We start from the raw sequence: 24283 nt of genomic DNA on the forward strand, positions 1-24283 counted from the left end.
CAAAGAGAAGTAAGTAACAGGCTGATTGTTCCCATTGAAGAATCAGAATAAAAACTTGATCTTTAGCTTGCTGCATTTCAGCTTGGAGGTAAAAAGTATGAAGAATGGCAAAAGTAGAAATGTGAAATGATTTCTCTTTCAATTGTTGGAAATCCTACCAGCTCTCCAGTTTTCTGAATTTTCTTAAAACGAAGGATATTAATTGCTATATTAGTTAGCCTGAGTGTCTATGATGAGGCATGAAATAAAACCTTTTTTGTGAAATGGAGAAAAAAATAAAAACATTTATTCTTACTCACTGAACCATCAATCTAGAGAAATAGATTTCAGAAAAAAAAAATCAGTGTACTCTATAGCATCTTGCATTATTTTTTTGGTCACGCATAATTCACCTAGTTCAATTCATATTTAATCCTATTCAAACCTATTTTTCAGGGATTGCCTGAATGTCAATAGTGATTTTGCACATTTTACAGTCACTTTTATAAAGAGGTAAGTGGAAAAAAATTCTATTTTCCATTTCCTGCCAGGTTTTATATTTTACCCTTCACTTGCAAAAAATGTCCAAATCCAACGCTTACACTTTAGAGGTATAATTTGGTTCTAATTTTATTTTAAAAAATTTGCAGATAGAGTTAGTGGCTCACTGTATCGTTTTATTTTTTCTAAAGCAGTATAATTTCTGGAGTGCAAATGAGAAAGATTCGAGAGGCCTGGTATAAGATATAAATTTAGTTAAAATTGTTCCTCTAGAGTGTAAATTATACATTGTGATCCTGATATTCTGGTAATATTAACACAACTGATGCATACTCTTTAAGTTTATGTGCCTCTACCCTTTCATTTTTAAACCTTCTGGAGGATTAACATGCTGTTCAATAGTCTACAGACCTGCAGGTCTCTACTCTGGTTGCTTATCAAATTTAGCAATGCAGCTTTTAAAACATATGGATGTGTGGATGCCAGCCTCCATCTACACATTTTTGGCTTGGGCATCTCATGTTTAAAAAAGTTGTCAAGTGATTCTGATACACAAATGATGATTGCTTTTTATAACAAGGGTAAGTAAAAGTATCAGCTCCACCAAACCATTGGTAGATGTGATATTTCATGGAACTCTTCAATAATAAAGCACATAATCCCTAAACTGGGGTATTTTGCATTTCTTTGTAATAGTTATAGACTAGAATAAATATAACTCAAAATACCCTCTAAATCTAACATTTGTAACTTTCCTCTGTTTAATGACAGTATTTGTGCCAATCAGCTACAATACTGTTTATGAGAAATCCTGGAATTGTGGATTAATTATCCTCTTTAATTGAATTGCTTTCAAGGTGCTTGGGATATATAAGAGACTTTCAATGAATCACTAAGAATATTCAAAATGGAAAATAAATCTACTTGTTTCCCTCCCCTAAATAATGCCTTTGGATATATATTAATTCATCAAGTTGCATAAACATGACAAAGTTATTATAATTATTTTCTTACTTATATCAAGACTCTTCCTTTATGAATATATTGCATGATAGTAATTCTATTTAATAGTAACCTAGCAACAACATGCCTGAAGGAGGATGCTATTTCACTTAAGATGGGAAGCTTTGCAATAGATAGACTGCAGAAGACTCATATTCTCCATGGGCTAGGAAATCTTATGGAAAAATCATCACCTCTTTCCCCCATGAAAAAGTTAGGCTAACTATGAAAGAGATCTCAATTTTCTCTCTTTTACGCTTTTGTTCATAATATTAGACATTTGTGATAAAATGCCTATAGAAAAAAGACAGCAATGAGCAACTAAATTGAAAAAACAAGATTTATATATACAGATGTACAAATTTAATGTGTAGATTTTGGTTACTTTCTTGGGTCAGTTTTCCCACTTTGACTCAAGCTCTGACTGACGTGATACATGAAAAGTCAATAAACTTACTTGAGATTTTGACTTTCTATCCTAAGTCATTGAACTATGTGGCTGGGTGGGTTTAAAGATAGTTATCATCTTCTCTCCCTGAGACAATTTCTTAAAACAGGAGGTTGAATAACTCCTGCATTTATGATTAGTTGGAACATTTTGTTGATCTTTAGGATGAAATGTGCAACAAGAATGTAAAATGTTATTGAGATCGTGCATCATTTTTCCTTCTAAGACTTTATTTTTGAGCTTGTATATTATTCCTCTTGCTACACCAAAGTTGCTTTATTTTCTCACATGATAAACGTAACTTGGTATCGTCTTTAAAATATAGTGCCCCTGGCAGGAAAGCATCTCCAGAGAAACTTTGTTATTAGCATACATATGGTTATGCAAATACAAAAAAAAATTTACACAAAACTTTCTCTAAGGATTTTAAGAGTCTTTATACCTATTATCTTCTGAGTTTTTAACATAATTCTGGGATGTGAATAGAGAGTCAACATTATTACAGTATGTGCTTGCTTTTTTCATTAAAATGGTCCTGATTTTTCTCGAGCTCTAATTGAGAGACCTATTAGTATTAAGCATTATTAATTGCTTATCAGTTTTAAGAGGAGTTTATCCAATTGCATCCATATATAAATATATATGCACATCATGTATGTAATATGCATACAAGTGTATAACATAGCATGTGTATATAAGCATGCATCTCATGTATTCTGTTTATGTGTGTTGATATTTGTTCCAAAATTATTTTTGTGGCTTATTAAATTATTTCTAGATCATCAGGACAGTTTAAAAGAATTAAGAAACCTTTAATGCAAGACATTTAAAAGAGAAGGAACTTTTACTTTTAGTTTGTAGACCAAAAGGAAAGAATATGAACCCAAATTATAGGTTAAAACAATGCTGAGCCCACATAAAAGGCTCTTTGAATGTGAATATCGTGGCTCTCAAAAGAGATGTGTTTTGTGGCAGTCAATAACCACTTTTGGACTTTTGGTCACTTGATTGGATTTTCTTCTTTCCTTCCCCAGAGAGGGCTGGAGGAAAGGGTTGGAACTCAGGGTGTCATCTTAATGAGATGAAAAGGATGTCAACCACAGCAGCCCTACTTTGTAGATACAGTTTTACCTGAAAAACAAAACAAAAAAGCAACACAGATGGCACGGTGGCTCACGCCTGTAATCCCAACACTTTGGGAGGCCAAGGCGGGTGGATCACCTGAGGGTCAGGAGTTTGAGACCAGCCTGGCCAACATGGTGAAACCCTGCCTCTACTAAAAATACAAAAATTAGCTGGGCATAGTGGTAGGCACCTGTAATCCCAGTTTCTCGGGAGGCTGAGGCAGGGAGAATTGCTTGAACCTGGGAGGTGGAGGTTGCAGTGAGCCAAGATTGCCCCACTGCAGTCCAGCCTGGCAACAGAGTGAGACTCTGTCTCAAAAACAAACAAACAAACAAACAACAACCAACTGCTTACTGGTTTCTTTTACACAGGCTGGTACACCAAAAGTGGCTAGCTTATTAAAAAGTATCTGAATGCTTTCCCTTTAAAGTTGAGGAGATGGCAAAAATACTCTTTTTCACCACTCCTCTTCAACATAGTACCAGTGGTCTTAGCTAGTGCAATCAGGCAAGGAAAATAAATAATAAACATAAAAATTAGGAAGGCAGAAAGAAAACTATTTATTCTGCAATCAACATGACTATATATATATAGAGAGAAAATCCCAAGGAATTTATAGGAAAAAAAACCCTCCTACAACGAATAAGTGTGTTTAGCAAAGTCACAGGATGCAAAATTAACACACAACAACCAATTGTATGTTTAGATACTAGCAATGTACAATTAGAACCTAACATTTAAAAGAAAAAGCCAAGCCAATTACAATAAAAGATGAAATCCTTAAGTATATATCTAACAAAACATGTACAGAATGTGTATGCTGAAAATTACAAAATTGTGATGAAAGGAATCAAAGGAAACCTAATGGCAACCTACTATGTTAGTGGATGTGTATATTCAATATAGTAAACATGTTAATTCTCTTCAAATTGATTTATACATTTAACCTAATACTAATCAAAATCCTATCAGGTATTTCTGCATATATTCATAAGAGGTAGAATGATTAGATAACCAAAATTATAGTTCATAAAAATGATAAATTGAATCTCACTGAAATTAACTTTACTTTGCAGAAAACATTTTAAAAGAATTGAAAGGCACACTACCAGATGAAAGAAAATATTTGCAAATTATATAACTACCAAAAAAGACTTGTACAAACAATATAAAAATAGTAAAACTCAAAGGTAAGAAAATAAACAACAAAATTGAAAAATAGGCAAAGGATTTGAGCAAACATTTTAAGACAAATAATATAAGAATAGTAAATAAGCAAAGGAAAGGGCTTTCAACATTATTCACCTTTAGGAAAATACTATATAAAACTAGGATGAGGCCGGGCGCGGAGGCTCACACCTGTAATCCCAGCACTTCAGGAGGCCGAGGTGGGCGGATCACCTGAGATTGGGAGCTTGAGACCAGCCTGACCAACATAGAGAAACACTGTATCTACAAAAAATACAATTTTAGCTGGACATGGTGGTACATGCCTGTAATCCCAGCTACTAGGGAGGCTGAGGCAGGAGAATTGTTTGAACCCAGGAGGCAGAGGTGGCAGTGAGCCGAGATCATACCATTGCACTCCAGCCTGGGCAACAAGAGCTAAATTCGGTCTCAAAAAAACACAAACAAACAAACAAACAAAAAAACAAACTAGGATGAGTAACTATTGTGCTTATCATTAGAATGATTAAAGTAAAAAAAATACTGACAGTAAGTTCCAGTGAGGATGTAAAACAGCTAGAACTCTAAGACATTGCTGATGAGAATGGAATATTACATAGCCACTCTAAAAAATAATTTGGTAGATTCTTATAAATTTAAATACACATCTATCATATGAGCCAGAAATCTCATTCTTAGGCATTTATCTTAGATAAATGAACTTTTGCTTTACAAAAAATCTGCATAGGAATGTTTATAGCAAGTCTATTCATAATTGCCAAAAACTGAAAACAAGCAAACGTCCTTCAATGGGAGAATGAATAAAAAAACTTTAGTAAATCTATAAAATATAATATTATGCAGCAATAAAAATGAAAGAACTATGGATACATGCAACAACTTGGATGGATCTCACAGGCATTATGCTGAATAAAGGATCCAATCTCAAAAAGCTAAATAGTATATGTTTACATTTACATTACATTGTCAAAAAGGCAAAACTATAGTGGAGGATCATTGTATGCCAGGAGTTGGGTTGGAGGGAAGGGTGTAAATATAAAGGGATAACACTAGGGAGGTTTGTTAGGGTGATGGAACCGGTTTTAATCTCATTACATGTTTAAATGTATCTATACATTTGTTAAAAATCATAAAACTGCACATCAGAAGAAAAAAGTGAATTGTATTATATAGTAGTTTAAAAATAAAAAGAGCATTGAAATAATCAAAATTCATAGTAGTTACACTTTCAAAATGTCTCTTTTCTTATGTGTCACAAAAATATGTAAATGCTTTGCTAGCATAAAAACAAGTCAAAATCGAAGAGAACAAAATAACAATGAAAAGAAGAACAGTAGTGGCAACAAAGCACTTAGAGGTAAACTGCATTGACACAACTAAAGTACTGTGGAATTCTGCAATTATGAAGCACAATATCTCTCTTTTATTAAAATATCTTTCTCTTGAGTTTATTGTTAAATTTGGCTCCACGTAATCACTTGAACTTCTTTTCTTTTATGCTGATATTCATTTGAATGTTTTGATTAATAAGTTTTTACTCCAGGAAGGTATTCACCTCTTATTTCTGAAATACCTCTTTAAGTTCTGCAGACTACTCATATGCATAGTAATATTTGAATTTTAATGTACTCTCTAAAGATTATCCAAAAGCACTTAATGAATACTCTGGTTTGTGTAATAAGATATTGCTATTCACACCTCGGGATTCCAGACTACATACATATTAAATAGGAATTAATATTTATGGTTATTCCCATAATTATTCTAAAACAGGGACAAAGCTATGAAGAAAGCTCATTTCTGATGTGCAGTTCTGTGAATTTTAATACATGTATAGATACATTTAACTATGCCCATAACGAGATTATCTGATTATCTTCTGATTATTGAACTAACAAAAGCCAAATCTAAATGTGTCTACTTCATAGATTTTAAGAGGAATGACTTAATTTATAAGTAAAATGCTTTTTTTTTTTTTCTGGAGACGGAGTCTCACTCTGTTGCCCAAGCTGGAGCGCAATGGCACAGTCTCACCTCACTGCAACCTCTGCCTCCTGGGTACAGACGATTCTTCTGCCTCAGCCTCCCCAATAGCTGAAATTACAGGTGCACTCCACCACGCCCACCTAATTTTGTATATTTAGTAGAGATGGGGTTTCACTATGTTAGCCAGGATGATCTCGAGTTCTCGGCCTCCGAAAGTGCTGGGATTACAGGTGTGAGCCACCACGCCCGGCCTAAGATGCATTTTAAAAACTCTTCACATGCCTGATAAAACAAAGACTAAACATTGTACTTTAAAACATCTGATTCCTTGAAATCATGCATAGATTTTAGCCTCAAGATCAATCTCTTTCTCCTCTGGCTGAAAATTTTATTGGATTATCCCTTATTGAGGTATTTATATAACAGAAACCTACCTGAATCTTTCAGAGAAAACTTTACTGTTTAGTATTTAAGGTATTATAAAAGACATGATCTTTTATACAAACAAAGTAGTTTGTTTCCCACTCCTTCTAATTTAACAAAGAAACACTGCACTAAATTAGATATTTCTTTTATAAATATATCTTTTGTAATAGCACCTACTGTGTGCCGAGCTCTGAGAAAGGCGTTGAGACTATAATGGTTTTATGGGCTCAATTACATCTACCTCTCTACTTCTCATAAATTCATCTGTGGAAATCCTAACACTTAGTGCCACATAATGCAATTATATTTAGAGACAGGGTCTTTAAAGGGGCAATTAAGTTAAACCAAGGTCAATAGAATGGGCTCTAATCCAATATTATTGGTGTCCTTATAAGAAAGGAGATTAGGATACAGACACACACAGAGAGAGGACCATGTGCCCACTTGAAGAGAAGAAGGCCACCTGCAAGCTAAGGAGAGAGGCCTCAGAAGAAACCCACCTGTTGACACCTTGATTTTGGACTTCTAGCTCCAGGATTGTGAGAAAATATATGCAAATATGTACCCAACTGGTACTAAAGTCAAGTAGCGAGACAGAAACAAAAACACTACATGAGTAAAAATTACCATAGATTCTGTCTAAGAAAATTATGGGGGCTGCAGCAGAATAAAACAAAGGTACCTGATTTATTTTTCTAAAGGTGATGTTTTAAAGTGAGGATTATATGGTATGACAGTCACCTGGCTAAATAAAAGGAAAATTCTTCCAGGTAGAGAAAATGATAAAAAACAAATTTGAGAAAGAGTTTGTCCCCCTGAAATGACTGAGAAAATGCTCTTATAGGAGGAATTCAGTGAGTGAGAGGGGGAGAGTAGGCTGTGGGTAGAGAAACAGGCAGGGCTGGAACAAAGAGAATATTTTAGAATTCATTTTCTGTTTTTCAGCTCATTCTCTGTTACTTTTAATCTCACCTTTGGCCTTTGAACACCCTTCTGGGAGATAACTCCTAGTCCTTCTCTTCTGAATTTTTTTTAGGACTGCTGCGTATAGGCACATATTCTTGTGTTTTATTTAAGCCAGAATGTTGCCTGGAGCCACCTTCTTCTAGGCTCTAGTAAAGAGTAAAAGATTAGGCTCCAGTAAAGAGTAAAAGGTTAGACTGAGACATTTCAAGCGCCTTTCTACCTTAATATTCTGTGACTCTCTGCCCTTTTTTGCCTCCCTTAATTATTATATATTGCTTTAGGCTTGGATACACACGCAGGAACAAGACAAATAAAAAAATTGTTATAAAATCTTTAAATCATGGCTCATTACAGAAGAGCCCTTGAGGTGTCCTCTCATTAGTGTGGGTTGTTTGCGTGTTTTTATTTATTTATATAAATAAATACAGGAATCACCTATAGGTGAAGGAATTACCTAGGTTAAGTAGAAACAAAAACCTTCCCAGTACAGGAAACTGCAAATTCAAATACCTTGAATCTGGAAGGAATTGTGTATTTTAGGAGCTAGTAACCATACAGCATGGTGAGGGTGTATTGTAACATGGCATCAGATGAAATTAGAAAGAAATGCATGGCTGATAAACATAGGCGAAGCTGAAAGCCATCATTCTCAGCAAACTAACACAGGAATAGAAAATCAAACACCATATGTCCTCACTCATAAGTGGGAGTTGAACAATGAGATCACATGAACGTAGGGAGGGGAACATCACACACCGGAGCCTGTTTAGGGGATGGGGGTAAAGGAGGGAGAGCATTAGGACAAATTCCTAAAGCTTGTGGGGCTTAAAACCTAGATGACGGGTTGACAGGTGCAGCAAACCACCATGGCACATGTATACCTATGTAACAAACCTGCACGTTCTGCACATGTATCCCAGAACTTAAAGTTAAAAAAAAATAATAAATGCATGAACCACATCTTGGCTTTATAAGATATGGCCAGGAGTGGGTGGTTAGTGGATTAAATAACAAAAATTATAAGCAGAAAAGTTTCGAAAATATTCAGTGGTCAGGGCCCCTTATTTGTTGTCCTTAATAAAATCAAGTCTTCTAAGTTTTTTTGTATTTATTTCTATTTTCTGAACTTTAACTGTTATATGGATAATTAATTTAATTCTCTACACCAGTTTTTATTTAAGCTACCACATTTGTTTTATCTTATTTAAGAGATTTTAGAGCAATATTCTACGTTATAGGAGAATAAGGAATATATCCCCTTTCACAGAAATAACTTCAATGGAAGAATAAGAATAAAAATAGGACGTGTGTGTGTGTTATTATCTTTAAAAAAAAAAAAAAAAGTAGTGGCTGACCTCCATCACAGCAGATCTGGTTCAAAGAGCTTGAACTGAAACTTTGCTGTAGAACAAGGTTTAATAAAACTCAGCTCTACCTTTTTTTAAGCTGGTAGCTAAAGAAAACTTCTTTAACAAGTAAAATTAAACTGAAAAAGAATAAATCCATTGTGCTGAGGCTTTCTTTTGAAGTTCCAGCAGTGGTATAATTAAAGTAGGATTTCTGTAGGCAGCATGCGGGAAAAAGAGGAGCAAATCAGCTAATATGAAAAGGAGTACCTTAAAAAAAAAAGTAAAAAGTATTAAGATTAAAGTTATTTAAGAACCACAAACTTTTATTGCGTATAGGGAGGTTGACTTCTTTGAGCTTTTGAAATTACATTTCAAAGACCATGGGAAGACATTAATAAAAGAAATATGTGGAATGAAGAATAGAAATGCTTTCTTGATGTCAGGATCTTTAAAAAAACAAACAAAACACTGGAAACTCTTGCACATAAAACAATGAAAGTTCTGTTTTTGAGACATGGAAAATAGATTGAAATGACCGTAGGACATAAGATATCCTGTAGATCTAGAGCAATCTTTTCCCCCAGAAAATACCCAATCTCAGTTATACACACATTTTTGGTCAAATTAAATGTAGTATACACTCATTTGGGTAACTTGGAAATTTTCAAAAGGTAGAAAGAATTGGCTTGGACATTTTTACCATCCAAAGGCAGCAACCAATGACAGTCTAGTATTCCTCCTCCTGTCCACTTTATAATGTTGAGTTGTTTGATTGGGATTGTGTTCCATCCTCCGTTCAGTGTTCTGCAGTCTCATTATAAAAATGAACACTCACCCAATAATCAGAAACTTCTGGCAAGCCGATGCCAGAGTTACACGATAGTCTGGGTAGTAGACGCAAGGCCATTTGCTTAAAAGGACCTTTATTGTGGACACTCAAGGTATTAATAATTTTTAATTTTTTTTAAGTAGAAGTAACAAAAAATAGATGATTCCTAATCCCAACATCCAGGGATAATCACTGATAACCTCCCTACATATTTCTTTTTGTTGTTTTTCTAAACCATTGCTAAATTGTTCTCCAGAAATGTCTATCAGTTTACACTCCCACCAACAACAGCTGAGAGAGTCTGTTTCACTATAGTTCTATTAAGAGAATTATTTTGAAACATTATTTATTCCTTCTCAATTTAATACATAAAATGGCATCTTGTTGATTTTTTAATGTACACTTTCTTGATTGTTATCCAAGTTTAAGCCTTTTTATTTGATGATTGTTAATTGCTTTTCTCCTTTGAAAATATCTTGTGCCTTCTACCTTAATATTTTTTAATCCTTTTCTCCTGTTTTCTAAGAAATGTTTATGTATAAAAGATGCTAATTCCACCCCTATGACAATGCTTTTTAAAGATGCCAATGGACTCTCAATACATTTTCAGTGTTTTATTACATGGAGAAATGTTAAATTTTTACATATTCAGATTTATTCACCTTTCCCTTATATGAATTTTTTCTTGTTTTAAACCCTCTTTGAACAGCTGAAGATAGACTAAAATATACTAAATATTCATGTATTGGTATTTTAGATCGTTTTGAAGTTTCATTTATTACAAGTCCTTTTACTTGTGAATGCATTTATCACATAAGTATTAAATAAATGCGCTTTTATTGAAGAAGATCAAGAAATATCTCTTTTGAGAAAACACAACTTTTCCCTTGCTTTCATCCCCCTACCAATTTTTCTATCCCAAAGTAATAAACAAAGCTAACATGTTGACGTATGCAATAAATCATTTTTCTTTGTATTTATACATGTGCTTGCCCACACTTACATACAAAACTACACATTTACATAAATAATATTATATTATATGCCTTCTTTCCTGGATCTTTTACTTAACAAGAGTCTTAGATATATTTCTCTGTCACAGATATAAGTTATTTTTATTAGTTTTAACAGCTGCATAATACTCCATAATATGGATGTACTACAAATTTAAATAATTATTTAAATAATTTATAATATATCAATATTATGAAATACATACCCTACATTTAAAGGTAATGATATTGTTTTTCATTTGGTTTTGTTAAGAAATTTTTTTTTGCAATGAACATTGTTTTATTTCCCTCTTAGTATATACATGTATGTCTTTCATCCATGTCTTAGAATCAGAATTGCTATGCCAAATGAAACACATTTTATTTTAGTAGTTGTTTTAGTAGTTTTAATACATAATATTCATACATATTTATGGGATACATATGATATTTAATTACATGCATAAATTGTGTAATAATCAAGTCAGGGTATTTGGCGTATTCATAATCTCAAATATTTATCATTTCTCTGTGTTGGAAATATTTCAAATTCTCCCTTCTAATTACTGTGAAATATACAACACACTGCTGTTAACTATAGATGCCTTACTCTGTTATCAAACACTAGAATTTATTCATTCTATTTAATCGTATGTTCATGCTTATTAACAAACCTTTTCATCTACCATCATCGTGCACAATCCTTCTCAGCCTCTGGTATGTATAATTCTACTCTCTACCTCCATGAAATCAACTTTTTAAATTTCCACATATGAGTGAGAACATATGACATTTATATTTTTGTGCCTGGCTTATTTCACTTAATGTAATCACCTCCACTTGCATCTATGTTGCTACAAATAAAATGATTTCATTCCATTTTATGGTCAAATAGTATTCCATTGTGTATATATACCACATTTTTTTATTCATCTATCTGTTAATGAGCACAGGTTGATTCTGTATCTTTGCTATGGTGAGTAGTGCTGTGGTAATCATGGGGGTGCATGTATCCCTTTAATATACTGATTTCTTTTTCTTTCAGTAAATACTTAGTAGTGGGATTGCTGAATTGTACAGTAATTCTGTTTTTAGCTTTTTAAGAAATCTCCATACTGTTTTCCAGGGGGGCTGTACTAATTTATATTCCCACCAATGATATATTAGTTCCTTTTTCTTTGCATTCTTGCCAGGATACATCATTTTTTTGTCTTTTTATGATAATCATTCCAACTTGAGTAATATGATATCTCATTGTGGGTTTCACGTGCATTTCCCTGATGATTGGGGATGCTGAGTATTTTTTAATATACCCATTGGTCATTTGTATGTATTATTTTGAGAAATATCTATCTATTCACATCCTTTGACAATTTTTTAGATGAGATTATTTACTTTTTTCCTCTTGAGTTGTTTGAGTTCCTTGTATATTCTGGATATTACTTGCCAGATGAGTGGTTTGCAGATATTTTCTTCCATTCAATAGATTTTTTTTTCCATTCTGTTGTTTCCTTTGCTCTGCAGAAGCTTTTTAGTTTAATATGGTCCCATTTGTCTATTTTTGGTGTTGTTGCCTGTGTTTTTGAGGTCTTAGCTGTGACTTCAAAATCTTTGCCTAGTCCAATGTGTTTCCTCTATGTTTGCTTCTAGCAGTATTATAGTTTATTATATATGTTTAGTGTTTTAATCCATCTCACATTCATTTTTATATATGGTGAAAGATAAGGTTTCAGTTCTATTTTGCACATGGATATGCAATTTTCCCAGCACCATTTTTTTGAACAGACTGTCCTTATCCCAATTAATGCTTTTGGTACTTTGTCAAAAATCGGTTGGGTCTAAAATGTGGGTTCATTTCTGGTTTCTGTATTCTGTTCCTTTAGTCTGTGTGTTGGTTTCTATACTAATACCATGCTGTTTTGTTTACTATGGCCTTGTAACATATTTTGAAGTCAGACAGTGTAATACCTTCAGCTGTGTTCTTTTTGCTTAGTGTTGCTTTGATTATTTTGGCTCTTTTTTGGTTCCATACAAACTATAGAATTCCTTTATTCTATTTCTATGAAAAATGACATTGGTATTTTAACAGGCTTTCCATTAAATCTTTAGATTGCTTTGGGTTGTATGGTCAATTTAATGATATTACTTCTGACCCATGAGTATGGGATGTCTTTCCATTTGCTTGTATCATCTTTAAAATTTTCAACAGCATTTTGTGTGTTTTTTTTGTAGTAGTAGTGTTTTACCTTTTGGGTTAAATTTATTCCTAGGTACTATATATGTTTTTGGAGCTATTGAGAATGAAATTGCACTCCTAATTTCTTTTTCAGCTAGTTTACTGTTAGTGTGTAAACATGCTACTGATTTTTGTATGTTGATTCTGTATCCTGCATCTTTACTAAATTTATTCATCAGATCTCAGAGTTTTCAGGATTATTATTGATATTTGAGAACTTGTGCCTGCCATTTTATTGATGTCTAGGTTTTTTTTTTTTGCATATCCTTTATTCCTTTATTTCCCTCTTATTGTTTTATTGTGGTTTGGCGGGTGTCTGTAGTGGTAACATTTGAGTCTTTTCTCGTCCTTATTTGTGTTTTTACTCTACCAGTGGGTTTTATGCTTTTGTGGATTTTCTTTTTTTTTTTGTGATTAAGTACAGAATTTACTTAAACACAAAGCTTGGAAATAGCCACCTGGAAACATCAACTCTAAATGAATGGGATCAGTGTTCCAAAATGGAGACATTAGGGTTTCACACACAGAGGGAAAGACAGAGAAGCCTTAGCAAAATCACGACATTTTCCATTCAAGAGTAGTGCATAGGTTGCAGCAACTTGGTTGGTTACAGATTGATACACTTCAAGAAGGTTACTTTATCACTCCATGGGAAGGGACAATGATCCAAGGAGGTCTTATCTTTGGGGCTGCTTAGTCTTCCTAATTACTTACAGGAAAACTCTTAGAAGTTGCCCCTGCATACCACTGGACTCAGGTTATATGGCCACATTCCTCTCAAGGCTCAGAATTACCTAAAGGTCAATAGCTTTAAATTGGATTTATTTGATGTTTGAATTATTTAATTTCCTACTGAGATAAAGTTACTATCTCCCTTGCTGTTTGCCTTTCAAAGAGAGCTCCCAAGTTTTTCAGAAATACATCCCTGGATCATTAAGCTGAAAAAGGGTTTAATTAGTTTCTAAAAAATACAAAGTTAGCTGGGCATGGTGGCTCATGCCTGTAATCCCAGTTACTCAGGAGGCCAACGCAGGAGAATCGCTTGAACCCAGGAGACAGAGGTTGCAGTGAGGTGAGATCATGCCTTGCAATCCAGCCTGTGTAACAAGAGAAAAACTCCATCAAAAAAAAAAAAAAAAAAAAACCTCAGAAGACACAGAAAATGCATTTACAAATTTTCTAAATAAATGTCCTAAGAAAAGAGACAAAAAGAAATAAAATATCTTCCTTTCTTTTTAAAAAAGGAATTATACTATACCTCCTATTTATTTGGTTGGTTGTTTGAGACAGGGTCTAGCTTTGTCATCCAGGCTGGAGTGTGGTGGTGAGATCAGAGTTCACTGCAGCCTCCAACTTTCTGGCTCAAGTGATCCTCTGACCTCAGTGCCCCGAGCAGCTGGGACCACAGGTGTGCACCACCAAAACTGGCTGATTTTTTTTTTTATTTTTAGTAGAGACGAGGTCTCACTATCTTGCCCAGGCTGATCTCAAACTCCCGGGCTCAAGCAATCCTCCTGCCTTGGCCTCTCAAAGTGCTGGGATTACAGGTGTGAGCCACTGCTCTGGGCCCTGACTTTATTTCCATGAAAAATGAAATATTCCTTCACCTCCTTTGTGTAGTAGGCAGTTTTTGATGTCACCTTTCAGTTTCCATTAACCACTCAAACAACCCAGGACCTTGCCTAGTTTAATAAGCTGTTCTAATTGTCAGTCCCTGCTGCAACCAGTGCCCCACTGCACTCCTTTAATGAGGTCCCTGCCCCTCTCCCCCACCCTGCCCCAGATGGAGAGGAGCTCGCCCTGCCTGCAGGACGCATGACTCTGCCTGCTCAAACAAGGTGCTTTGCATTAAAATCATTTTCAACTTAAGAGGAAAAATGATTCAGTGTTCAGCACAGGTAACCCACTACAATATGTTGTTTTGCCTTCGATTGTTTGAAATATTAACTTAAAACGTACAGGAAATGCCTGTCTTTACTGCAATCTCTGAACATAAATTGTGAAGATTTCATGGACATTTATCAGTTCCTATATAATACTCTTATAATTTCTTATGCCTGTCTTTGCTTTAATCTCATAATCCTGTTATCTTTGTAAGCTGAGAATGTATGTCACCTCAGGACCACTATTGTACAAACTGATTGTAAAACGTATGTGTTTGAACAATATGAAATCAGTGCACCTTGAAAAAGAACAGAATAGCAGCGATTTTCAGGGAACAAGGGAAGACAACCATAAGGTCTGACTGCCTGTGGGGTTGGGCAGAATAGAGCCATATTTTTCTTCTTGCAGAGAGCCTATAAATGAATGTGCAAGTAGGAGACATATCACTGAATTCTTTTCCCAGCAAGGAATATTAATAATTGATAACCTGGGGAAGGAATGCATTCCTTGGGGGAGGTTTATAAAAGGCCGCTCTGGGAGTGTCTGTCTTATGCAGTTGAGATAAGGACTGAAATATGCCCTGGTCTCCTGCAGTACCCTCAGGCTCGCTAGGGTGGGGAAAAACCCCACCCCGGTGAAATTGAGGTCAGACCAGTTCTCTGCTCTCGAACCCTGTTTTCTGTTGTTTAAGATGTTTATCAAGACAATACATACACAGCTGAACATAGACCCTCATCAGTAATTCTAATTTTGCCCTTTGCCTTGTGATCTTTGCTTTGCCCTTTGCCTTGTGATCTTTATTGGCCTCAGAAGCATGGGATCTTTGTGATCTACTCCCTGTTCATACACCCCCTCCCCTTTTGAAGTCCTTAATAGAAACCTGCTGGTTTTGCAGCTCAGGTGGGCATCACGGACCCACCGATATGTGATGTCACCTCTGGCAGCCCAGCTGTAAAATTCCCCTCTTTGTACTCTTTCTCCTTATTTCTCAGACTGGCCGACATTTAGAAAGAACCTACATTGAAATATTGGGGCCTGGTTCCCCCCATACTTAACATAAACATTTTAATGTCAATTATGCTTGAACTCAATGTTAAGTCAACTCAATCTCAAGTCAATGCTGAAGGCTCTAATGTCAATTAAAGCTTTATGATTTGCTATAGTCATTGTATTTACAACAATTATCTCAAAAATGAATTTTCTGATGTTCTGCAAGGATTAACCTCGGACTGAAGACCTTGCCATACGTATGACATTTGTAAGATTTCTGTCCAGTATAGATTCTCTGATGTCTAATGCTGTGTGATTGTGAAGTCAAGACTTTGCTACAATCATCACACTTGAGGTTTCTCTCCTGTATGAATTCTCCTATGTTTTGCATAAGATGAAGCTTGACTGAAGACCTTGCCACAATCATGACATTTGTAGGGTTTCTCTCCAGCATGAGTTCACCAATGAACTGCAAGCTATGAAAGATGTCTGAAAAATTTGCCACATTTACTATACTTGTAAGATCTCTCTTCATTATGGATTCTCTAATGATTTGCAAAGGTTGTAGCATTACTGAAGGCTCTGTGAGAATCATTATATTTGTAAAGTTTCCCTATACCATGGATTGCTTGATGATGAATAAGTGTAGACTGCCCACTAAAGGCTTTACCACACTCATTACACTTGTAAGGTTTCTCTCTAGTATGAACTCTCTAATGTTGTACAAGATTTGATTGTTGATTAAAAGCTTTCCCACATTCATTATACTTGTAAGACTTGTCTCCAGTATAAATTGCCTTATGAATTACAAGGGCTGAATTTCAAGTGAAGGTCTTGCCACAGTCATTACACTTGTAATGTTTCTCTCCAGTATGAAGTCTACAATGGCCTATAAGAAATGAGTTCTGACTGAAGTCTTGCCACACTCATTATACTGGTAAAGTTTCTCTCCGGTATGACGTCTATAATGATATGCAAGGTTTCCTTTTTGACTGAAAACCTTGCCACATTCATTACATCTGTAAGATTTCTCTCCAGTATGAACTCTCCAGTATGAACCTCTCTGATGTTGTGCAAGGCCTGAATCCCTCCGGAAAGCCTTGTCACAAACCTTACATTTGTATGGTTTTTCTCCAGTATGAATTCTTTTATGTCTTTCAAGGTGTGACCTGCGACTGTAAACTTTGTCACATTCTTCACATTTGTAAGGTTTCTCTCCAGTATGAAGTCTATGATGAAGTGCAAGGTTTGCTTTTCTACTAAAAGCCTTGCCACATTCATTACATGTGTAAGGTTTCTCTCCAGTGTGAATTGCCTTATGCATTATAAGGGCTGAATTTGAAGTGAAGGCCTTGACACACTCATTATACTTGTAAGGTTTCTCTCCAGTATGAAGTCTCTGATGTTGTACAAGACATGGGTCATGCCAAAAAACCTTGTCACAAACCTTAAGGTTTCTCTCCAGTATGAAGTCTACGATGAAGTGCAAGGTGTGCTTTTCTACTAAAAGCCTTGTCACATTCATTACCTGTGTAAGGTTTCTCTCCAATGTGAACTCTCTTATGGCATGAATGGCATAAATTATCCCAGAAAGCCTTGTCACAAACCTTACATTTGTATGCTTTTTCCTCCAGTATGAATTCTCCTGTGTGTTTTAAGTTGTGATCTGCAACTATAAACTTTGTCACATTCTTCTCATTTGTAAGGTTTCTGTCCAGTATGAAGTCTATGATGGCATTGAAGGTAAGACTTCTGACTGAAGGTCTTGCCACACTCATTACACTTCTAAGGTTTCTCTCCAGTATGAACTCTATGGTGGCATGGAAGGTATTGCTTCTGATGAAAGACTTTGCCACATATATGACATTTATATTGTTTCTCTCCTGAATGGGTTATGTGATGTCTCCTTAAGTGTGAGCTATAATTAAAGGCTTTGCCACACTCATTACATTGGTAAGGTTTTTCTTTCATGTGTACTTCCTGTATTTGTGTGAATAGTGAAGAATGGAGGAAATTTTTCCAATACTTATTAGAAATATGGGTTTTGAGCCTACAAAAAATTATTTGGGATGTTGAAGCTGAGGAAGCATCATTGATAGACTGGTCCACTTGATTACCAATTTTCCCTTTAGTCTGAAATATGTACAGTTCAGGTAGATGCAAATGAAAGCTTAATCCAAGCTTAATCCAAGCTGATCTTTCATGGGCTTGTTTCCAGTGTGCTTTTGATCATGTCGATCTGTATTACCAGTTAACTCTTTGATTTCTGTCATGGGTGCTTCGTGGCCATTTCTTTCAATTTCTTGCCACTGAAACTCAAAGTCATGAATATCTTTCTTGATTTCTGGGAAGCAAAAGTCATGTCTTTCCAATGTCCCTGTGTGGAACACTTCTGTATTGCCTTGCCCTGTTGATGAGAACTCCATCATGCATTTTAAAGAGCTATCCACAGACTCCAGGTTCCTGTAGTTCTCCAACATCATTTCCCTGTATAAAGCCCTCTGCTCAGGGTTCAGGCATTTCCACTCCTCCACAGAGAATTTTATAGCCACATCACTGAAAGTCAAGTGTCCCTGAGGAAGAGCCATCCCTGGCTCCTTTTCTTTGCTCTTCTTGGTGGCTTCCTTACATAACATGAGTTTTTGGAAATCAATTGGACTCTCATCCAGACGTCTCAATTTGCTCTGGGTTGAGAAAGAGGGGCTGGAATTTCTAGTTCTGTGGGGAACCCATGTCACCAGTATAGCAACACCAGAGAACTGGGAAGCATACAGCTGCAGTGTAACCTTCAGTCCACCGCTTTTGTGGATTTTCATGATAGCAGTTATTGTCTTTTTGCTTCCAGGTGTAGAACCTCTTTCTTTTTATTCCAAGTGTAGAACTCCCTTCAGCATTTCTTGTCAGGCTGGTATAGTGCTGATTAATTCCCACAGCTTTTGCTTATCTGAGAAAGACTTTATTTCTCCTTCATTTATAAAGGATAATGTTTCTGGGTATAGTATCTTTGGCTAAGTTTTTTTACATCGCTTTGAAAATATAATTCCTTCATCACCTGGTCTGTAAAGTTTCTGCTGAGAAATTTGCTGTTACTTTGATGGGGGTCCCTAATGAGTGACTAGATGCTTTTCTATTGCTGTTTTTAGAATTCTCTCTTTGTCTATGACATTTGACATTTTGACTGTAGTATACTGTGGAGAAGATGTTTTTGCATTGTGCTGACTTGAGGATCTCTGAGTTTCCTGTATCTGGATGTGTAAATCTCTTGCTAGACTTGGGAAATTTTCATGTATTATTTTATAGAATAGATTTTCAATCCCTTTCATTTTTCTCTCTGCCTTGTGGGGCACTGAAAATTCAAATGTTTGGTCACTTTGTAGTGTCCCATATGTCATGTAGGCCTTGTTTATTTTTTATAAATATCTTTTTCTTTATTTTTGTCTGACCGACTTATTTGAAAAGACCATTCTTCAAGTTCTGAAATTCTTTCTTCTGCTTGGTCTAGTCTAATCTTGAAGCTTTTACATGTATTTTGTGTTTCGACACCAATTTTTCAATTCCAGAATTTCTCTTTTGTTCTTTTAATGATATATATATCTTTGATAAATTTCTTATTCATATCCTGATTTGTTTTTCTGATTTTTATTGTTTTTCTGAGTTCTCTTTTATCTCTTTCAGCTTCTTCAATATAATTTTTTTAATTATTTTCTAGAAATTTGTAAATTTCTTTTTCATTGGAAATTGTTGCCAGAGAATTATTGTGTTCCTTTGAAGTTTTCTTTTTCCTCACTTTTTTTTTTATATATTTCCTGAGTCCTTACATTGATATCTGTACATCTGGAATAGCTATCACTTCTTCCAATTTTTAAAATTTGCTTTTATAGGGGAGGATATTTTTCTGAAGATGTATCCATGGTGTTCGTTGTATAGGGCACTTTGGCTTTGCATCTGGTTGTGTGCAGCAGTGTAGTCTCTGTTTATTTATTGAGGTATAAACAGTGTCAGTGTTATCTGTGATTTCCTCTGTGGCTTAGGGCACTGTTGTTAGTGGGGTCTGTTATAAAGTTCTGCTGGGATAAGGCATCAGTTGGGCCAGTCCTTGGGGCCCAGTGGTGGCAGTGGCAGGCCAAGCATGCCTGTCCTTGGGCTTCAGGACACTGTATGCTGGCCCTGGTGTTAATGGGTCCAGGTGTGCCAATTCTTAGGTTTCCAGGCAGCTTGATTGGTACCAGCAGTGGCAACAATAGGTCGGGTTGGTTGGTGTGTTCTTGGAACCCTGGGAAGTGGGATTGGCATGGACAGTGGTGGTAGCAGTCACAGGACAATCCTCTGTCTTGCATGCATTTCACATTGTTGTTTGTTTGTAGTGGATTTAGTGGGGTTGGTGGGGCAATCCCCAGGCTGCAGGTGATACATGCAGGTTGCTGCAAGTTGTGGCATGGCAGGTTGAGTCAGCTTGTCCTCAGGCCCCAGTCAGAGTGTTCAGGTCCTACCAGTGGTTTACAGGTTAGGGTGATCCCTAGGCTTCAGGAATGTTCTAGGGAACTGGGCAGTGGTTGGGAGGTAGTAGAGCTAAACCAGGTGGAACTATCCTTAGGCCTTCTGGTGATACACATAGGTGCTGGCTGTGGTAGGCAGGAACAAGGTGATCTCCACACCCCCAGTGAAATACTTAGGTGGGAGTAGCAGGAGCTATGGTGTGCCCCTTTTGCTGGAGAGTATAAGGTTGCTTTCAGTAGCAGCAGCCATAAGCAAGCAGCTGAGGAGTACATGCTTTGGCCCTAGGTGGCAGCTGCAAGTAGGGTAGCCTTTCCTCAGGGCACATATAAACACATGGTGGCCCTGCTGCCAGGGGTGGTGGGGCTTGCTGCCAATGGCTTATACTTTGGCCCTGGCAGCAATAGCCATCATTGGCATGCAGGCATCTAGGAATGTAGAAGTGCAGAGGCTATTGGGACACAAGACAGGACGTACTCTGGTGTGGGCTACACTCTGAAAATGATGCATTGCTGTAGATGCTTACAACTCAGGGAGTGTGTGAGCTCCAGGCTCCCTACATTTTTCTTAGGGCGTGCAGGGGTTAAGGGGCTTTTTGGTGGTTAAGATTGCAGCAGTCCATGGTGGGAATGTGTACTGCTAGGGGTCAGTCACTTACTTTATCACCTCATTAGGTAGCCTTTCTAGGCTCCCACCTGACTTTGGCTGAGCAGTCTGCATCAGAATGCATATTTTAAATGTTTATATATTGTCTATTTGCCTTCCAGAAAAAACATAACAAGCTGTAGTCCCACTATTGTATTCATTTCTCTGGGCTATGTTGCATATTTTTAAATGTAAAGTATCTGCCAATATAATGAGTGAGAAAAACTGTATCATTATTGATTGAGTTTAAATTGTCCTGGTTACTGATACATTTAAATACTTTCTGCATTATTTGTGTAAATTCCTTTTATGCAATCAATTGCCCCCGTGAATCAGTTATCTATTGCAACAATCGTGTTGCATAACAAACAACCACAAAACCCGGTGGCTTAATAAAATAATTAAGTATTTACCTCGCAGTAGTGGATTGGCAGAGTGATTACCTAGTCTGGGTTTACTCATGTATTTGCAGTCAGCTGCGGTTTGGTAAAGTAGGCTTTGTTAATTTTGCCTGTGCTATCTCACATGTTTGAGGATTGGTCGGCTGTTACCTGCTCAGAGAGATCATCGGCTGTGATGACTACACTGACATAGCACTGCTCCTCATATATCATCCTCCAGAAGGCAAACCCAGGCATGTTTTTAGGAAGGAATCAGTGAAAAGAGAGAGAGGAGAAACTTGTAAGCAATTTTTTAAGCCTCTAGTTACGTCGTATTTGCTAATATCCCATTAACCAAAATAAATTATGTAGCTGAGCATAGAAACAAGGACAAGAGTCAGGGAGTGTGAGTGCAGACTCTATACAGGAGAGCATAGCAAAATTACATAACATAGGATACAAATACAGGGGAAAAATGTAGCTGTTTTATAACCCATATACCATACTATTTTTCTAATGATGTGTCAAATTTTTAAAAAAATTATTTTCTTGTTCTTAAAAATTTATTTTTAGAGATATTTTATTATGTATATTTAAGGTATGCAACATGACATTATATGCACTTCTTTTATGTGTAAAACAGTTAATGTAGTGAAACAACATATTCCTCATCTCACTGGAAACCCAGATTTTAAGGATTTCCCTGTGTTTTTGCATCCAGAGTAAAGCAACAGTTGCAAATCTATAAGAAAATGACAAACTCCACCCTCTCCTTTCCAAAATAATTTAAAAAGTCAAAATACTGAAATGAATACTTCATCAGTGAAGATATCCAAATGGCCAATAGATATTTGAAAAAGTTTTCAGCACCATTATTTCTTTGGGAATTACAACTACAATAAGATACTATTATAAGGCAACTAGAATATTAACTAGAATGTGAAGCAAAAGCAACTTTCATGTATTGCTATCGTAAGATGGTATACCACTTTGGAAAAGTGTTTAGTCACTTCTTACTAAGTTAAATAGATGCCTCTTCTGTAATCCAGCAATAACACTCCTAGGCATATATCCAAGATAAATTAGTGCACATGTCCACAAAATAACTGTACAGAATGTTCATCACAGTGCTATTCATATTAGCCAAAAACTGAAAACAACCAAGATGTGATGTTAATTAACAGGGGAGCTGGTCAACATATGATGGTATATTCACACAATTAATACTACCTGGTAGTAGTATTATGAACTTCTAGTAGTGTTACAAACTAACACACAAAATGAACTACTGGCATGCAACATAATGAATAAATTGTATTGTGTTTAAGAAAGGAATATAAACATAAAAGAAATGTATTTATTTTGCTGAGATCATATAGCCTTAATATTAAAAAATTACAAAGACAGTACAAAATAAGGAAAATTATATAACCATTTATTTTACAAATACAGATGTAAAACGTTTGCATTCAAATTTCAAGAAATCAAAGCTCAGCAAAATAAAGCCAGAAAATAATTAAAACAATACAACACTATGATCAAGGAATTCTAAAAATGTACATATAGTTTAATTTTTGAAAATAATACATTTTATTAATGATAAAAATTATCAATGGTTTTTAAAAGTATGTAATTTTACCTGAAGTTCAAAAAAAAAAAACAAAAAATAATATATTGTGATAGAAGTCAGAATAGTAGTTACCTAGGTAGTGTCCTGGAACATGAGGAAAAGTTCTGGAGCGATGGGAAAACTCAAGTCATAATTTAGGTGATGATTACCTGATTGTAGTTGAACAACTCTCAAACTTTTTAGCCTGAAGGCCACATTTTTATATCCTTAACAATTATTGAGGGTACCTAAGATCTTTTTCTTAATATTGGTTATATTCATCAATATTTACCACAATAAAAATTTAAGCTGAGATTTTTAAAATGTTAATTTTAAAATAATGAAAAACCCATTGAACATAAATATAAACAATACTTTTATTAAACAAAATAACAATATTTTCCAAACTAAAGAATAGTTAACAAGAGTTAACAAGAAGAGTGATGTTATTTCCCCCTTTTTACATTTAACTTTTGGCTATTATCTGAAGACTGACATGAAGACATTTTTGTTTTCCTCATTCTAGGAGTAATTATCAAAAATAGTTATGCTAGTTTTACATGATACCCTTTCAGCCTTTACAAAATAATTATTTTTGCCACTAATCCATTGATCTAATGCATGATTTTCAAATATTCAATTACATCATATTTTGGAAATAACTTCACATGGTCATGGTGTTTTATTATTTTAATTAATTTCTGCTTTATTTTGCTGAGTTTTAATTTTGTGAGTTTCGGTGCAAACACTTTTTCATCTTTATTTATAAAATAAATGGTTTCATAATTTTCTTTATTTTGTACTACCTTTGTAATTTTTTTTTTTTTTTTTTACCTCAGGGCCATATGATCTCAGCAAAATGAATTACAAACATTTTAATTTTTAAATGTTATGAAATAGTTTATGTAGCAAGAAAACTTCCTGTTCCTTAAAAATGTGAAAGGAAATATTTACATGATAACTTCCACCTAGTGTCTTTATTGAAGGTATATATTTTTTCATTTGTTTAATGATAGTGGGTTATTTTTCATTTTCTAGTTTATTGCTACATATATACAGATCTTCATGTAGTCACATTCTATATTTCTTTCTCTACGTATTGTTTACTTGCCAATGTGTTTTATATTTAGCTGTGGGATATACAACTCAATTTATTTTTGTCTTAATTTTAAAAAGCAAACATGGATTAAATTTTAACTTGTTACTAGTATCATGTTTTAAAAAAATACCTGTTTTTTCTTATCGTGTGCTCTC

General features: G+C 35.2%; 1 pseudogene; it reads right to left on the minus strand.

The window, feature by feature from the left end:
- Window positions 1–16097: 16097 nt before the first annotated feature.
- Window positions 16098–18537, minus strand: LOC101127608 (zinc finger protein 816-like; annotated as a pseudogene).
- Window positions 18538–24283: the final 5746 nt, after the last annotated feature.

This window comes from Gorilla gorilla, chromosome 4 (assembly GCF_029281585.2).
Source record: "Gorilla gorilla gorilla isolate KB3781 chromosome 4, NHGRI_mGorGor1-v2.1_pri, whole genome shotgun sequence".
In the NCBI taxonomy this organism is placed as follows: domain Eukaryota; kingdom Metazoa; phylum Chordata; class Mammalia; order Primates; family Hominidae; genus Gorilla; species Gorilla gorilla.